The sequence below is a fragment of the Cyanistes caeruleus genome, chromosome 11, assembly GCF_971803275.1.
Source record: "Cyanistes caeruleus chromosome 11, bCyaCae1.hap1.1, whole genome shotgun sequence".
In the NCBI taxonomy this organism is placed as follows: Eukaryota; Metazoa; Chordata; class Aves; order Passeriformes; family Paridae; genus Cyanistes; species Cyanistes caeruleus.
In genome coordinates, this window is record NC_141711.1 from 1,322,963 (window position 1) to 1,340,757 (window position 17,795).

Genomic DNA, 17,795 nt, shown 5'->3' on the forward strand with positions numbered 1-17,795 from the left:
AAGAAGAAAAAGAATAATAGATAAGAAGAAGAAGAAGAAGAAATAATAATAATAATAATAAATAATAATATCAAGAAGAATAAGAAATATTAAGAATAAGAAGCAGAAATAATAATAATAATAATAATAATAATAATAATAATAATAATAATAATAATAATAATAATAATAATAATAATAATAATAAATAATGTGGGTGTCTTCTTTTTCCTGCTGTTCCTGCAGGTGTGGGGTGCAGAGCAGGGATGTTTAGGGGTGTTTTAGCTGGGATGTGCAGGGATGTTTTGAGCAGAGAGGAGAGGCTGCAGGTGCTGCTCGTGTTTCCAGGAGGGCACAGCCGCTCCTGGAGAGGCTGTGGGAGGATAGCAGGACATTTAAAAATCCATTTACAGTGCAAATCTAACTCCTCTTTGTCACACAGGATCCCGTAATGGAAACGTGCACCCCGTGCCGGGGATGAGAGGGAATAATCACAAAGGTAAATGCCACTCCAGGGATTTTGTCTGCCCGTGACATTTGCAGTAGCTCGTTCTTCCTCCAGCTCACACATCCCGTCAGGGCAGCCCTGGCTGGAAATTCTGCATATCCAAACTGCCAAAGCCTTCCAGGAATTGCAGGCCAATGGAGATGGAGGGGTCCCTGCAGATGAGCAAACATTTGTGAAGCACAGGACAGAGCCCACGGAGTGAGGAGGAGGTGCAGGTTCCCAGGGAAGCCAATTCCACATTTCCACAGGTGTCAGATGTGCCAGAGCCTGCTGTAAACCAGAGCTTTGGGATTTTGGTCAGCACTGAGAGGATAATCAGTGCAAAGCCCAGGAGCAAAAACTCCCTCTCGAGCCCAGCTTTGCAACCAGACACACTGGAAAAAGGAGTTTATGGAAGCAGAGGTGTGGGGGATGTATACATATTTTATATCTATATATTCTCACACCTATAGATCTCCAGAAAAGGAAAATCCATCTCATTCAGCACCAGATGCTGGACGCAAATTTATTAAGATGAATGAAGCTACTTCATTCCCCTTTAGTGCCTGGAGGTTGAAAACTCAGGCAATATTGCCTCTCCCTGGCATCAGAGCTCTCCATTTCTCCCTGAAGTTCTCAACAATAATTCATGTCTCTGCATGGCATTGATCAGCCAGTCTTTGAGACCCTGCTCTTTGTCTGCATCTTCTCCTGCACTCAGCTCCTAAGACCACGGGGAAGAAAGGTTTCTGGCAGGAAAGATAAAAACTATTTATTGTACTGACCTTTTTGATTAATGGGTGGAGTTAGGTGTGAAATCATTTTTATCAGGTGAACATAATGACTCGCAGGACAACAAAAAGGGCATTTCAATTTTTTATCAAAACCTTCAGTGAGAGCACAATCCCCCCAAGGTGAACTTCGGGGACAGCCCAGGTAGCCAGGAGTGAATAAATATCTTATAACTTTAGTATTAGCTGGGAATTGGCTCATGAATCAGCAGGGATCGTTTGAAGGAGCAGGGCTCTCCCTCTCCCTGCCTGTGGAGGGTGATTCCATGGAGCTCTGAGGAGATGGAGTCAAACTCAGACACTCTGCACTTTCTAAATAACTCTGTCAGCAGCTCTACCTCCACTGGGCTTCGTGGGCTGAAATCATCCACTTGAGCCTAATTAACAAGACATTCATGAGATCAGAGTGTCTGGCTGTGTATTAGTCTCTCAAAACATGATAGAGCCGTTCCATTTTTTGCCACGCTGCTGCAGGAAACCTGCCCAATGTTTATCAGCATCAGAGTCCCAGCAAAATCATGGAGCTGCTTCCTTGGACCCTGTGACCCTGACCCTGGAGTCAGGATATTCCATGATTCCATGGAAACCAAATTGAACCGGAGCACACTCAGTTACACCAGGCAGTTAGCAATACACGTGAACGCTTGTAGACACTAAAAAATACATTTAGGATCACTGGCTGAATTAATGAGCCCTTAAACCTTGTTCCAAATTAACCCACCTGACCCAAGCCCCCCCTGATGGGGTTTGAGCTGTGTTTACCCAGGCACTGAATCCTCCCAGACACTGGAAAACCCTGTCTGGCACTCCCTCACCTCCCATCCCTCGCACCGCGATTGCACGAACCAAAACTCGCAGCCCGGGATGTTTGAGGCCATAAAAGTGAAAAAGTTTCAAGGCAAAATGTCATTTTGGTACTGCTTGTTAAGAGCAGCGTGGCTGAGTTTGCTGCAGGAACAAACAGGGATGGTTTTTGGCTGTAAAGGGCTCTCTGCCAGAGTTTTGTTACCTTTGCAGCCCCAGCTGGAATGCTGACAGAAAACACGGTGGGCTGCAGACAGACAGGGTGGGAAGAATCCACGGAGTTGGAGCATCCCGGGGGATTTTGGCCTCTCTGGGGGGATTTGGGTCTCTCCAGGGCTGCAGGGATGGAGCTGCCTCTCTCCCCACAGCGTTTCCAGGTCTCTCCCACTCCAGGGCATCATTATGACGGTTTGGAGCTCGCTGCTCGCAGGGTCTCCGCGCATCATTCCCAATAAACCTCCCAGGCAACCAGCAAGGAGAGCTGCACCGAGAGCAGTGGCAGGCTTTGAAGTTGGAGTCTCTGTTCTGTTTCCAGACAGATTTTGATTTAATGATAGATGCCTGCCCTGCCAGGGAAGAAATTTCGTAATGAATCAAGCAATGTGGATATAAATAGAAGCCGCAGCGTGGAGCGAGGAGAGCAGGCTGGACTTGGGGTCGAGCCCAGCTGGGCTCAGGTCCGGGCTCAGCCACCCCTCAGGCTTTGCTCTGGTGGAGAAGCCTGATTTGGGCTCATTTGCTGAGGTGGTGAAGGCAGCAATAAGGGGGCACAGCTGGAGCCAGATGTTGGTGTGAGCTGGACAAAGGCAGGGCAGGGACTGTCCGGGAGCTCGGACTCCACAGGGTTTGTTCCTGAGCAAGGAGTGCCCAGCTCACTCATCCAGAGTGGGGCATGCCTACAGCTTGCCAGCAAATTATTTAAAGGCTTCAGAATCATGGACCAGCTTGGAAGGGACCTGAAAGCCTATCCAATATAATCCTAAAGATTATGGAGTATTATCTGGTTATTATCATTTATTACTGCCTCAGTAACTATAAATTCCAGTTGGTGACATCAATTATATCAACACAGCACCCTCAATTTACTCATTATCATTTAAGCTAATATAATTTAAATCTAAACAGATAAGCAAATATCATTTAAGCAAATATAATTTAAACCTAAACAACTCAGTTAAGACATAAATCTGTTTCTTAACCCAGATAAAGCAATGCTTGTTTTCTGCCTCTCCCTGGGCACTCAGTGATTCAGTCACTCTGACCAGCTGAGATTAGAGAGATCCTTCAGTTTGTAATTTTGGGGGCAGTGGCACAAGAGGCTGAGAACTGCAGCATCCACCAGCCAGCTCCATCAGCAGGCTGGCAAGGAAAGCCCTCCCCAGTTCCCCACTTTTCCTCACCCTCAGCTGTGTAATTCCACCTGAGCCAGAGGAAAACACACTTCCTTTCTCTTTTAAGATATAACTTCCAGTTCATGCATGTGGTGCTGATATTCACCTTAAACACCAGCAGTGAGACGAACCCACCGTGACTTTCATTTCTCAGCTACAACATCCCTGTCAGCACTGGAGAGCTTAATGCTCTTCCTTTCACACCTATTGGCTTGGAACAAGCCTTAAAAGCATAAATAACCCTCCCCACAACATGGTGAAAGACCTTGTTACAGCCTGGGATTAATTTTTTCTAATCTATTTACAAGCAAAAAAGGTCGAACTCAAATTTGACAGTGAGGGAGGGAGGCAGGATTCATTATCTCCAGAAAGAGTGGAGAAAATGGATGGGCATAAAGAGAAGATAGTTTTGGAGCTTGAATCCATGTCCCAGCCTCTAATTAAAAATTACCCAGCAAGGCACTGCCTGGCAAATGCCATTAGCTACAGGGAAAATGAAATTCCTAATTACTGAGCAAAAATATTTTAATCTCAACTTCTTTTTTTTTTTTAAGCCATCTTTACTGTTCAAACCCACATTTCTATTCCATTCCTTTTCCTTCTCCATGCAAAAGCTCTGCTTTATCCTTTTATTATCAAAGAACCAGCAGGACATAACCACACATGGAGCACTGATTTTTTTTATTCAGCTGCCCTCACAAACCTCACCTTGTTTGAATTTCATCTCATCCCCTCTGCCTGCAGCTGTGGGCATGAGAGGCAAAGCTGGGTGAGGCTGGTCCTTGCTCAGCTCTGGAGAACAACCTAAAAACAGCAGAAGTGCTGGAGAAAAGGGGTCATTCCTACAATCCTAATATTCTAGGATTAGAATAATCCAAGTATTTCAGCTGGATGGGGGGAGCGGCCGGAATCAGCCGGGATGATGTGGAATTCCGGAGAGGGAAGGGGATGCTCACACTCTGCCTCAGGTGAGTACAACAGACACAAATCTCATCCCGGGGATCTGGGGAAGTGCTCGGTTCTGGTTGCTGAGGCTGTGCCTCCCTCTCCAGGCAGCCCAGGAGCTGGCACTGCTGCTGGAGGTTTCATCCCACCCCGTTCCTCCCCAGGATCCCATCCAACCCTGCCCTCGCTCGCTTTGAGACCTTCCCCCTTGTCCTCTCACTGCCCTGCTAATTACTTGCTCTAATAATTATAATACTTGAATTATTTGCATTGATGCTCCTTGAGTAGCTGACTGCACTCCCTGGGCATCAGAGGAGTCAGTGGCCAGAGATAATTTGTATTTATCCCATGTGTTAACTGTATTTGTACGTGTTTATTGCATTTAAGTGTGCAGCGAATTTATTTATTTAACTCTGTGAAAAGAGTGCCAGGAGCTTTTTCAGTTTGTTTCCATCTTCACCGAGTGTAAATAAACCCCAGCTCGTTCAGAGCTTCCATTAGTGCTGGAGCTGGGCACCATCTCATTCCTGCCACAAGAATCTCATGGAATTCTGGTGCCTGACAAAGCAGGAGAGATGGGGAGCAGCATCCAGCACTCCTGGAGCCAGCCCAAAACACCACTCTGTGCAATTCCTACTAGGAAAAATATTCAAATACCATTATTTTTATGGGTTATTCCTTACAAATACTGTTATTTTTAGGGGCTATTCCTTACAAATACCATTATTTTTAGGGGCTATTCCTTATAAATGCCATTATTTTTAGGGGCTATTCCTTACAAATACTGTTATTTTTAGGGGCTATTCCTTATAAATACCATTATTTTTAGGGGCTATTCCTTATAAATGCCATTATTTTTAGGGGCTATTCCTTACAAATACCATTATTTTTAGGGGCTATTCCTTATAAATACCATTATTTCTAGGGGCTATTCCTTACAAATACTGTTATTTTTAGGGGCTATTCCTTACAAATACCACTATTTTTAGGGGCTATTCCTTACAAATACCACTATTTTTAGGGGCTATTCCTTACAAATGCTATTATTTTTATGGGTTATTCCTTAAAAATGCCATTATTTTTCGGGGCTATTCCTTACCAGAGCCAGGCAGGGAGATGAGGGCACCGGGAGCACAGAGGATGAATTTTTATCCCACAGCCAGCTGCGTTCTGAGGGCAACCTGGGGAACCAAATTCCTCTCAACCACTTGCTTTTCCTATGGTTTGTAACCCAAGAGAGAAGGTTTGGTGTGCCCGAGCAGCTGATCCTGGCAGGGGATGGAGGAGCTCGGTGCCTTTGGCCTGAGAAGCCACAAATCCAAGGCAAGGGAGAATTCAGGAATTCCATCCCTGCCTGGGCTGCCCAGCACAGCAAATCTCCCCATTGCTCCTAAAATCCTCGTGGCTGCTGTGGAACACGGAGCTCTTGGGTTAGGGATGCTCCAAAGCCTAAAATGGAACATCCATTCCACAGGAGGTGGAATTCTCCTTCCCGGAGAATTCGGGTACCTGGAGAAGGAGACCAGGAGTCCAGAGCTTCATCCCTCCGGCAGAAAGGTTGGGCTTTATCCTAAATGGCTCTGGAGATTCCTGAATGCTAAAGAAAGGAGGATTAAAGGAAAAAGAATTTAAAAAAGGAGAACCAGAAAGCATCTGGAGTTTTAAATCCCAGACTGAATAAACAGGATTATTGACACCGCCTGAGCTGAAGAGGTTTCCTGCCTGGGGCAGGGAAGAAAAGGGATGTGAAAAAGCTTTTCTCCAGCTCAGGGAGTGGCAGAAATCGGAGATTTTTCGGTCCAGTCTGGTTTTTCGGAGCCCCGAGTCTGGGGATGGGAACGGGAGAGACAAATTTCTGCAATTCCTGCAAAAAAACCCGCACTTTTAAAACTTCATCCCTGCTGTGGGCTTAATCAAGGGATAATTAGGATTTAGTGAAGCCTGCAACCTTTTCTGCTCTGCTCTTTGTGTGCTCCTCATGAAAGGGAGAAGATAAGAGCCTGCACAGCTTGCAGCCCTTTTGTTTTTGTTATCACCTTGCCAAGAATTTGTGGGTTCCCAACCAGCTCCAGAGGGAGGATCCCTTCCACCTCCTCCCCAGAGCGCAGGAAAACTCCAGCAGATTTCCCTCATTCTCATTTTTCACCAAGATAATTATCAGTGGATGAGTCTCAGCAACTGTTGGAAAGCTTTTTCAAAAATCGCTTTGAAATCAGGTTTATAAAGCCCTTAGAAAAACTCCTTTCCAAAATCAGGGCATCCATTTCTGAAAACAAGCCTGGAATCGCCTGTTATCACTATTTATGTCTTCATTTTTTGAGTTCACAGTTCATTTTCTGACACTCACAGGGTGTTTAAACAATTTGGCTGTGTCTTCTGGATAATTATAATGAGCTACAGCCTCCCAAAAAACCCCAGAAAATGTGATTCTGCTCATGCTGACTTAATCTGGCTACAGCATTCATCCTCTCCCCTGGGAATACTTACAAGATGTAGAGGACTTCTTGCCAGAACAGGGGGAAGAAAGGAAAAAGGAAAATGGTTGTGATTGTTCCCTCACCTTTCCACCTGGGGAAAAGCCTCTCCAGGCCTGCAGGAATACACATCTGCCTCTCACTGCCAATTAATTCAGTGTACAAACCTCTGGGGCTTGCAAATAGCGAAAGGAAAGCCACTCTAAATGTGAATTATTGGATTTTTACCAGCCTGAGCTCCCTGTAGAAGGTGCAGGGGCAGCACAGGGTGCTTTGGGCTCCTTGTGGCAGGGTTGGATTTGCCCTGGGGTTTGCCTGAGGTGTGGGCTCCAGGTGGAGCTGGGCTTGCTCCCTGCCCTGTGTGAAAAAAAAAGGTTCACTTTTTTTTAAAAAAAATATAAAATTTAAAAAGTTTAATAGAAAGACAATTAGGAGACAGAAATAAAACAAAATGTACAAATACAGCCGGGTGCCTCAGCATTCAGCCAAGAGATCACACCCTACTAACACAAATCTCTGGCACATTCATAAATTCTTACACATGTTCAAACATCCCTCTTAAGTTTTAGATGTTCCTTTGTTTAGCTGCAACTCTCCCCTCCCCAACAGATCGATCTTGGCTCTGTTGAGTCTCACAGAGGTTCAATAAATCCCTCCCTTGGAGCACTGGCCACCACTGTCTTCATCTGGATAAAATAATCTAAGAATGCAGGGGGGTTTCTGACTGTCCTTTCAGTCTCTGGGTTATATGAACAAAAGCAGTCTTTATTTTAATACCATGCTACAGCCTAATACATATATATATTTATAATATAAATATTAATACATATATATAATACATATATACATATATATATTTATATCTTACACCACTATTTCTAAATTTTATCAATAACAGAAATAAAGGAAACTATATTAACACAGCAAGGTTTTCTAACGTTATGAGAGTCATTTTAATATTTGTGAAAAGCCAATAATAGGAGATGTACCTATGAGCAGGGATGCTCAGGGCAGGCACCTCCTCCCACCACAGCCAAAACCATCCCCAAACTCCTCCTGGTGCCTGTGCTGGGAATTCCAGAGGGATTCCACACAGGGATGTGATCCAGGAGAGATTTGCTCCCACCCAGGAGGGAATTTATCAAACCATCAATTTAGAACAAGAAATGTCCCTGCAGAGGGGTCTCCTCCTCCCCAGGTGAGCTGCACTTGAGGTGCTCCTGGAGGGAGCCACAAGAATGATGGAGAGGGAATTTGGAGAAGGGCCTGGAGTGTCAGGACACAGGGAATGGCTTCAAACTGCCAGAGTTAGATGGGATATTGGGAAGAAATCCTTTCCTGGGAGGGTGGAGAGCCCTGGCACAGGTGCCCAGAGAAGCTGGGGCTGCCCCTGGATCCCTGGCAGTGCCCAAGGCCAGGCTGGACACTGGGACAGTGGGAGGTGTCCCTACCATGGCTGGGGGGCACTGGGGGGATTTGGGGTCCCTCCCAACCCAACCAGTCTGGGATTCTGGGATTTTCCTCAGCACCATTTGCTCTTAGCCAGGGCCAAAAGGGCCCTGAAAGGATGGGAAATGTGTGGGTGCTGCACAGCCACCTCACACTGCACAACTGGAATCGGGAATGATGTGGCTGGACAGGAACAAGAAATAGCTGGAGAACCTTTCTGCATTGGCAGGAATCCCCAAAGACACATCAGTGCCACAGGACTGGTGAGGATCACACCCTGCAGAGGTGGGATTTCCTTTTTTTCATCATTACCATTATTTTTGTTGTAATTGTTATCACTATTTGTATTTTTCTAGAATCACACACCGCCGTGACAGAGCTGGGGATGAAGATTTCATTAATCACTGCTGGGTTTTGCTGGTGAGGCCCTGCAGGACCATTCCTGAGCACTGCCTGCCCCTCAGCCTTGGCCAGCTGCAGCTCCCTCACCAGCCCAGCATCCATGGAATGTTTGCCCAAACATCTGCCAGGCAGGGAACAGCAAATTAACTCGCTGTAATTAAGGCTGATCAGGCGGTGATTTGAGCAGGACCTTTCTGAAAAGGGCACCAAGAGTCTCCCCTCACTCATTAATGTTGGTAAAACACTGGAGCTCTTCACTAAATAGATGGCAAATTGTAACACGAGTTGTTTAATTAGTGCCTTGAGACAGGGCAGGCTGTTCTACAGGGGATGGACAGTGAAGGGAGGCTGGGCTTGGGCATTAAAAATGGGATTGGGAGCAGGGATCAGATGGGTTCCATCCTGTTTGTCAGCCAAGGGCACATGGAAAAGGCTGGGGTGACACCCCATAAATACCCCAGGAGAAATGGGAAGGGGAAAAAGGGGGGGAAAGGGGGGGAAAGGGGGAAAATGGGGAAAAGGGGGAAAAGGGGGAAAAGGGGGAAAAGGGGGAAAAGGGGGAAAAGGGGGAAAAGGGGGAAAAGGGGGAAAAGGGGGAAAAGGGGGAAAAGGGGGAAAAGGAAGGGAAAGGAAGGGAAAGGAAGGGAAAGGAAGGGAAAGGAAGGGAAAGGAAGGGAAAGGAAGGGAAAGGAAGGGAAAGGAAGGGAAAGGGAGTCCCAGTGTTGTTGCACAGACACCAGAAGCAAAGCAGAACTTTAGAAAATGAAGAGGAAGGTTGAACAATGCTCCAGCTTTAGCTGTCCCAGGCCTGGAAAAGGAATTGGAATTGTGTGTGGTTGCAAAGACTGATTTCTCCTGTGTGAATCCTTCATGACTGTGGCAATTCTCTTTGGAAACTCCACGTTTCTGGTGATCCCATGCCCAAATTTAGGAATGGTGAAGGAATTTGCTGAGCAGAGAACACAGCTAGGCTATTTCTGCTAACTTCAGGAGAGGCTGAAGGCACCCAGCTCTGTGATGAGCAGCTCTAAGAGGAGGAGGGATTGATAGGGAAGATGTGTGCTAATGTCTTTATAGAGGATTTGATGGATGTTAATGGCTTTGAAAGGAGTCTTAATGTGACTTTGGGCAGCGGGTTCCCCGCAGAGCCTGGGCAGTTTGGCTCCTGGAACAGCCAAGTGGGGTCTGCACAAGGCTGAGCTCTGGGGTAAAACAACAGCTTCAAGGGGGAATATGTTTATATTTTATATGTTATATCTATTTTATATGTTATATCTATTTTATATGTTATATCTATTTTATATGGGTTTTATAATTTATATATATTTTTATATTTTTATATGTTTATATATGATTTTATATTTTATATGTCTCTATTCAAATAAAGTTGAATCTTCTGTCTCCTTTTTGGACATAAACCTCTGATGTTTGTGGATTTTCCTGAGAAAGGGAAGGAAATGGTTATTTGAGGTCATGTGGGGTCACTGAGTCCCTGGTCAGTTATTTGGGGTTATTTGGGGTCCCTGAGTCCTGCACAGCCCTCCCAGAAAGGGTTTGGTGCTCATTCCCTCAGTCCTGAACAAATGTTTCCCTTGTCCTTGAGATCTTCCCATTAAACCCACCCTTGTCTCCTGTAGAAAGCAAGCCTGACCTTTCCCACTGAATTAAGAGCCAATTTATTCCATATTTTAAATTCATAATGAGATCAAAAGGGATAATGCTCAGCTGACCCTGAGATCAGCCCGAGACACGGGAGATAATTGTTTCCTTAATTGCCACGCCTGAATTAAATTACTTGTGCAGTGTGTGTGTGCTCAGATGAGAGGAACAAAGGAGGTGTCAGAGCCCTGGTCCTGGGTGCTGCTCTGGCAGCTCCTGACAGCTCCACTTTGTGCTGCTGAGAGCTGCTGGCCCGTGCCAGGGCCACCAAAGATCAACCAGGGCCACCAAAGATCAACCAGGGCCATCAAAGGTCAGCCAGGGCCATCAAAGGTCAGCCAGGGCCATCAAAGGTCAGCCAGGGCCACCAAAGGTCAGCCAGGACCACCCAAAGATCAACCAAGGCCACCAAAGATCAGCCAGGACCACCCAAAGATCAGCCAGGACCACCCAAAGATCAGCCAGGGCCATCAAAGGCCAGCCAGGGCCACCTAAAGGTCAGCCAGGGCCACCCAAAGGCCAGCCAGGGCCATCAAAGGCCAGCCAGGGCCACCAAAGGCCAGCCAGGGCCACCAAAGGCCAGCCAGGGCCACCAAAGGCCAGCCAGGGCCACCCAAAGGCCAGCCTGGGCCACCCAAAGGCCAGCCTGGGCCACCCAAAGATCAGCCAGGGCCACCAAAGATCAGCCAGGGCCACCAAAGATCAGCCAGGGCCACCCAAAGATCAGCCAGGGCCACCCAAAGATCAGCCAGGGCCACCCAAAGGCAGCCAGGGCCACCCAAAGGCCAGCCAGGGCCACCCAAAGGCAGCCAGGGCCACCCAAAGGCCAGCCAGGGCCACCCAAAGGCCAGCCAGGGCCAGCTGCACGCCGTGCTCCAGCCCTGGGAACTGAGCTGCATCCTGCCCTCTCTCAGGGTGGGGAGCTGGGACACACAGCCCTGGCAGGGCAGGGAGCTCCCACCAGCCCAGGCTGCTCCTGATCCGTCCAGCCTGGCCCTGGGCACTGCCAGGGACCCAGGGACAGCCCCAGCTGCTCTTCCCCATCAGCTGTGCCTGTCCTGGGGCTGCCAGGGGGGCTCTGCACCGTGCCAGGGGTGACAGGGACCCTGAGCCCTCCTCCCAGCCTTGCCCCCACCATGGAGAGGTGGATAAAGACACCGACCTGCTCCTTACCCTGCTCTTTATGCATTATTTACCAGTGGTTAAGGAATTGGGCTGTTACAAACTGCAGCAAATGAGGGTGGCATTAATTTTAAAGAGTCTGTAATAGCTATCAGGTGGTTACAGGATTTATTATAAATAACTTAGGGACTTGCTGAGTCCTCAAACCTGCACCAACAATTGATCACTGAATAAAAACGTTGGAGTGAGGAGCAACTGCAAGTTATTAACCTGAATATGAAAACCTGTTTAAACCTGCTCAGAAGGCCCAATTAAAGACAGAGAAGTGACACAGACATAGAAAGTAACATTACAGCCTGTTGCTCTCCTTCCAGGACAGGTGAGCCAAAGAACCAAAGGACAGCATTAAAATGAATAATATATTAAGAAGCTCTTGCATTTGCCAGTGCAAGGTGGGAGCAGCCCCAGAGCCATTCCCACCCACTGGAACTACTGGGATGAAGGAAGGAGAAGTGTGCAGGAGCAGGGAATAGCAGACCTGGAGGCTGAGTACAAAGGAGGATTAGTAGCAGGTTAATTAAAGGGTTTGTGGGAGGCTAATTGGGGAAAAAAAGCACTTGGATAATTCCCATCAAAAAATCCCCAAAGCCTCTGGCTGGAAGTCCAGCTCCAGGAGAGGAAGATGCAATCAGAGCGAAAAACAAGATTGGGGGTTGGAAGGAGAGCAGAAATCTGCACAAATCAGATGAGGGTACTGAGGTCCCCAGGAGATGCTCTGGTGGCGTTCACTGGGCACAAAGAGGAAATGATTGCTTTGGGGAGCTCCTGAAAATCCCCTGAACAACAGAAACTGCTCAGGGCTCCCTCACAGGGCAGATTCCTTCCCAAATCCCAGCTAACCCTGCCCTGTCCCCTGTCCCTGGGACAGATGTGAGACTCCAGGAGCAGCTTTGGGCACACACATTCATGCTGACATCACCTCATTTTGGTCCATCTGCCTTTGCAATGTCAAGAAGGGGGGAAAAAAGGATTTTTTTCAGCAGATTTGAGAACTTTTTACCCCAGAAACTCCCTTGACCCCCAGCTCCTGTCCCCAGGTGTTCCCTTTGAACAAATCCTGTGGCTTTGAGGGCAGCAGCTCCAGGCCAGCCCTGAGAGGCACGAGCTCCTTCCCTGATCTCGCTGCATTACAAATAATTTCCATAGAAACTGGAAATATTCCCTAAACCAACAGAGGCTCCCTTATTTCCAGCAATTATCTTAAGGTCTGATTTGCATTTTAAATGTCACCTGTATAAATTAGAACTGTTTACTGTTCACACTGCCATTGTTGTGAGTCATCTGGCAACAGGCAGCTCCAGACTCCTTTGTTTGCTCCATAAGCTGCACACCAGAGCATCCCCTGGAATGTTCTCTGGGGCTGCCTCCTCTGACACAGGTGCCTGGCCCCTTCTCCAGGCTGTTAAACATTCCCTTTTCCCCTGAACTCGCTCGCTGTGGCAATGAAACTCTTGCAGAGCATCACTTGGGGTCCATTTTTCAGCTGCTGCTGCAGATTGCACAGCTGTTCTCTCCTGAAGGGATCCCAGGAAGCAGCAGCATCCCTGATTTTCCAGCTCTGCTTTGCATTCTCCTGCATTCATTTTTTAAAACTTAGAGTCATTTTTAGGTTATAAATTACTTTTTTTTTTTTTTTCCCCTTATACTAAACTTCAAGGACAAACAGAACATCTCCACGTTTGAGAAGTTTGAAAAGCACTTGGAAAATTGAGGAAAGCAACAGGCTGTGCTCTTAATGGATCATTGGCAAACTGGGTGGCTCCCAGTTCAGACTGGGAGTCCTCTCCTGACCCACAGGGCACACAGCTGAGGCCAGCCCTGAATTCCAGCCCTTGTCTGTGTCCCTCTGCTCCCTGGATCACACCCAGCAGAGGTGGCTGAGGGTGACACAATTCTCATTTCACCGAGCTTGGAAAAGCCCTCCAGGCCCATCAGTGCAGCCTTTGACCAATCCCCACCTTCCCAAACCATTTCCACCACCTCCTCCCCACCATTTCAAACACTCAAGCCAGAAACAGGCTCTGGAATCTGCCATGCTCGCAGCAATATTCCCAAATTTCAGGTGGGAAAAACAGAGTCCAGCCAAGCCTACCTGTAGGAGATGGATGGGAACAAGCAGCACCGATGGGGAGCAGTTTTACAACACTTCACCCCAAAAATAAAGGATTTATAAAATGTCCCTGGAAGCCAGGAGAAGCTGGAAGGGCAGGTCCTGACCACCTGCAAAGACCTTCTGATAATTACTTGTTAATCACAGTCCCCTGGATCTCATTATTTCATTGCAACAATTCCCAAGAATTTTCTTCAATTATTATCCCATTTTTTCCCATCCTGCAGACAAATTCTGGCGGTTGAACCCAACTACACCTGGGATTAGAAACTGAAGAGGAGCTGCTAAAATCACAATTCCTGCCTGGAAATTAAAAACTGAGAGAAGAAAGATGCTTCCCTTAAATATTCCCCAACCAAACCTTCAATTAAAAATAAAAAATAAATAAAGCAGAAACGTTGAAAATCCAGGAAACCTTCCCAGCTCTCTGAGGTCTGAGCCTCAGCAGGGGAGACAAAACATCCCCACTCTTTTCTCTCCAAACCAGCAGCTCCATTTTCCATCTTTCTTCCCACGTGGGTATCAGAGCCCCACAAGGAGATGTCCTTCAGCATAATTGTCCAGGAGAATTATTATTCTGAGGAAGTTTATGAAATGATTATTGTGTCCAACTTTCCAGTTCAGCTTAGAGATCAGTCTGGGTGAACTAATTCCATCTCCCTAATGACTAAATGCTTCATATTAATATAACCCAGAGCAGGCAGGTTCAAGCAGCCTGCCTTGCTTTCATTCCCTGGAATAATTAGATCTTGAGAATCATTTTGTGTCTCCTTGGCTTTCTCTAAATTTGTTGTTTCTTAAAAAAAAAAAGGTTTCCTGCACCTCCCGTTGCCGTGTGTCCTAATGGGAAAGCATGGGTTTGGAAAAGCGTGGGTGCACGGATTTAAAGCAGCTGGAAAAGCTGGAGGAGCCAGGCAGGGAGTGAATCCCTCAGGACAGGGCCAGAAATCGTGGAATTACAGCTCCTTCCACGCTGTGACCAGGAATGTTCTGACACAGAGGGTGAAACACACAAAGAGAACCTCGGGATTGTTCCAGCTTTGGAACCTCCAAGCTGCTCCTGCAGAGAATTCCCAGAACTTTTATCCCAGTGGATCCCAGTGGGCAGGAGGAAGGAGGGAAGCAAAGCAGGAGCCTGTTTTAGCTGGGAATCCTGCGAGCCTCACAACAAAAGAACCATGGAGCACAAAATCCAGGGGCTGGGAGGGGAGGGATGCAGCCAGGCTGGGAAAACTCCTCGGGAAGGTTTTCCTCTGGGACTGGGGCAGGCTGTGTCCCACCACAGCTGCAGCCTCAGCTCCTCTTCTACAGAGTTTGGGCATTTGGTGTGGAAGTGATAGTAAAAGGTTTTAAAATCATGGAAAATTTGGGGATTTAGAAAGGAAGTTAGGCTTGGAAAGCCCTGGGAAAAGCAGGCCCTGGGAAATGTTAGACCTTGTGAGTGCTAAGATCAGGTGAAACTGCACCTGTGTAATCAATATATGATAAATGATACAATTGTTAGATGTGATTGGATATAATTATTGTTTAAAGAATCATGAGGAACAATGTTAGGGGTTTGGGGGGATCACGAGAAATCCATGCTTGGGTAAAATCAATGTATACAATAGAACAAGGTAAATTTAATAATTAATATGTAAGTTATATAACAATAGAGTATAAAACATGTTCAACTCAAAACCAAGAGGGGTCAGATTTGGGTCTGTGCACCCCTGACACCCAGAGCTCTCAATAAAGCACCTTCATACAATCATTAGTGATGATGTGCTCCTGAACACCAACAGAAGCAGGTGTAGGGTGTGTGGGACCAGAGCTTTTTAATAATTCTAACACCACAAAATGCCTGGAACAAATGGCTTTTGCTGCTGCCGTGTTCATTATGCAGGCAGAGCTGTCCCTAATTAGATAATATGAGATTTCTTGGCTCACACCAAGCAATTCAGAAGAAAGAGCTTCGTTATTGATGGGACAAACCACACAAAGCAATGGAGCAGAGTTTAATAAAGCAGAGAAGTATCAAAGAGAGAAAGGTTTTAATTCTTAATAAGTAGATCCATGGGTTTCATTAACCAGCGTTCAAAGGGGTTTTTTTAGGGTTGCTTTTATTACCTAATTAATTAAAGCCTGACCAATAAGATAGATTAGTCCAATGGAATTGCATCTCGTATTAATAGAAATACTAATTAATCACCGAGCTGAAGCATTGCTCTGCACTGGGGAGAAATCATTCCAGGGTAAATTTGGAGAGAAAGCTGGAAAAGAAAGAGGAAGGGTGGGCTGAGCATGGTTTTCTCCCCCAAAATGGGATTTTGATGATCGTGGCCAGTCCAGCTGACAAAGTGCAGGAATAAATGTAAAACAATGAGTTCAACATTTTCAATGGCATTTCTGAGGTTTTAAATGAACTTTCTAAACCCCTTCCACGGCCCCATCCTTGGGTTCCATCCCCACATTCCCAGGATGAGGAGGCTGTGGATAACCCAGGACTGAGACAGGATTATCCCAAAACCTCTGGGACCTCCATCCACAAACAGCCTGAATCCCAGGGAATCTCAGCTGTGACATCAGACCTCCTTCCCTTCTCCTTATTGCACATTCCCAGCCAGGGAAAAAAAACAGGGAGGAAAAAAAAGGGAAAAAAAACAAGGAAAAAGGAAGGGAAGAAAAGAAGGGAGGAAAAAAGAAGGAAAATAAAGCAAAGGAAAAAAGAAAAAAAAAAAAAGAAACAAAACCCCCAAACAACCCAAACTCTGTTGAATCTGATTTTTTTGCCACCAAATTATGGACAATTTTCCTTCCTGCTCTCCAGATCCCAGCTCTGCTGTGCTGCATCCGTGCACTCAGGCAGGGAAGCAAAAGGAAAGGACAGGGAATCATTTGCACATAAATATTAAAAAAAGAGAATCTGTAGCTCCCACATCATTTGTTTCCTCATTAAGCAGCGTCTGCGAGCACGGGGATATTTGATCTATTAAAAATGCTTATTTAAATACTCCTTCTAGAGTTAATTTTTCCTCCTGAAGGCTGCTGTAAAAAAAAATCCATCTCCTCTGGAACAAAGGAGGGGGAAAAGCAGTTTTTCAGGCCAGAGTTTTGTGTTCCATATGAAGTTCTGTGACAGAGCCACGCTGCTGACACACCACAAGGAAGATGATTCATGGAACTTTCCAAGAGCTGTTCACGTTAGCAATGACTTAGCCCAAATGAACATTATAAATAATTAACAGTATGCAGATTGCCATTATTGGAAAGTTGCTGGGCTTTGCCCAGAGAGCGATTTCAATTATTCAGAAGTATTAATAAATTGAAATTTTATTTCTTTTTTCCCTCCCCACTTAATTTGGCTGGGTTTTTTGTATTTTAGAGCACCTGCCTGGAGTGTGGAAATTCTCCCCATGATCTTCCAATGCCAAGGGAGTTCTCCCCACAATCTCCAAATTCCAGGGAGTGTTTCCCATGATCTCCAAATTCCAGGGAGTTCTCCCCACAATCTTCAGGTTTCAGAGAGTGCTCCCCAAAAATCTCTGAATTCCAGGGAGTGTTTCCCACAATCTCCAAAAGCCACGAGAGTTGTACCCATGATCTCCCAGTTCCAGGGAGTTTCCCCCACAATATCCCAATTCCAGGGAGCTCTCCCCATGCTCCCCACTCTCCCCAGGGCAGGGGGCACTGGGGCACTCCCAGTCACACCAGTTGCTCCCCGTGGAGACTGGAACTCGCTCCTGGCCCCAGTAAATCCAGCCCTGATCACCAAGGCTGGGCTGGGGCTGCTCCCAGTTCCCCCAGTTCACCCAGTGGCTCCTGCAGGAGGTCAGGGCATCCTCACCAGATGAGGTGATAAAGCCTTTCCCCGCTTTATCAGCATTACCTAAATAAAAAATAACTTCCCAGGGCTGCTGTTTGGAGAAGCAATCGTGCTGCCTCCCCTGGAAAATGGGAATGACCAACCCTGGAATGCTCTGGTGAGGCTGGAGCAGCCGCCCCGAGCTCTCCTCCTCCACAGCCAGGCAGCAAAACCCACAGATAGCTGGGGAGAAAAAGGTGCTTTTCAGTAAAATGATTGCAAGCCAAAGGTCTCTCATCAGTGTGGGGACAAAGGAGGCTGAAGGGGCACAAAGCAGC

The 17,795-nt window shown here is 46.6% G+C and overlaps 1 long non-coding RNA gene across 2 annotated transcripts; it reads right to left on the reverse strand.

The window, feature by feature from the left end:
- Nucleotides 1-258: 258 nt before the first annotated feature.
- Nucleotides 259-14,764, reverse strand: LOC111934925 (uncharacterized). Of its 2 annotated transcripts, XR_002867508.2 has the most exons (4): nucleotides 13,656-14,764; nucleotides 5,907-5,994; nucleotides 4,161-4,256; nucleotides 259-2,627 (listed from the first exon to the last, which is right to left on the reverse strand). It is a non-coding gene; the product is annotated as an uncharacterized LOC111934925 (long non-coding RNA). The 2 variants fall into 2 exon arrangements; XR_015274947.1 differs by having other exon boundaries at nucleotides 259-5,181; nucleotides 5,343-5,994.
- Nucleotides 14,765-17,795: the final 3,031 nt, after the last annotated feature.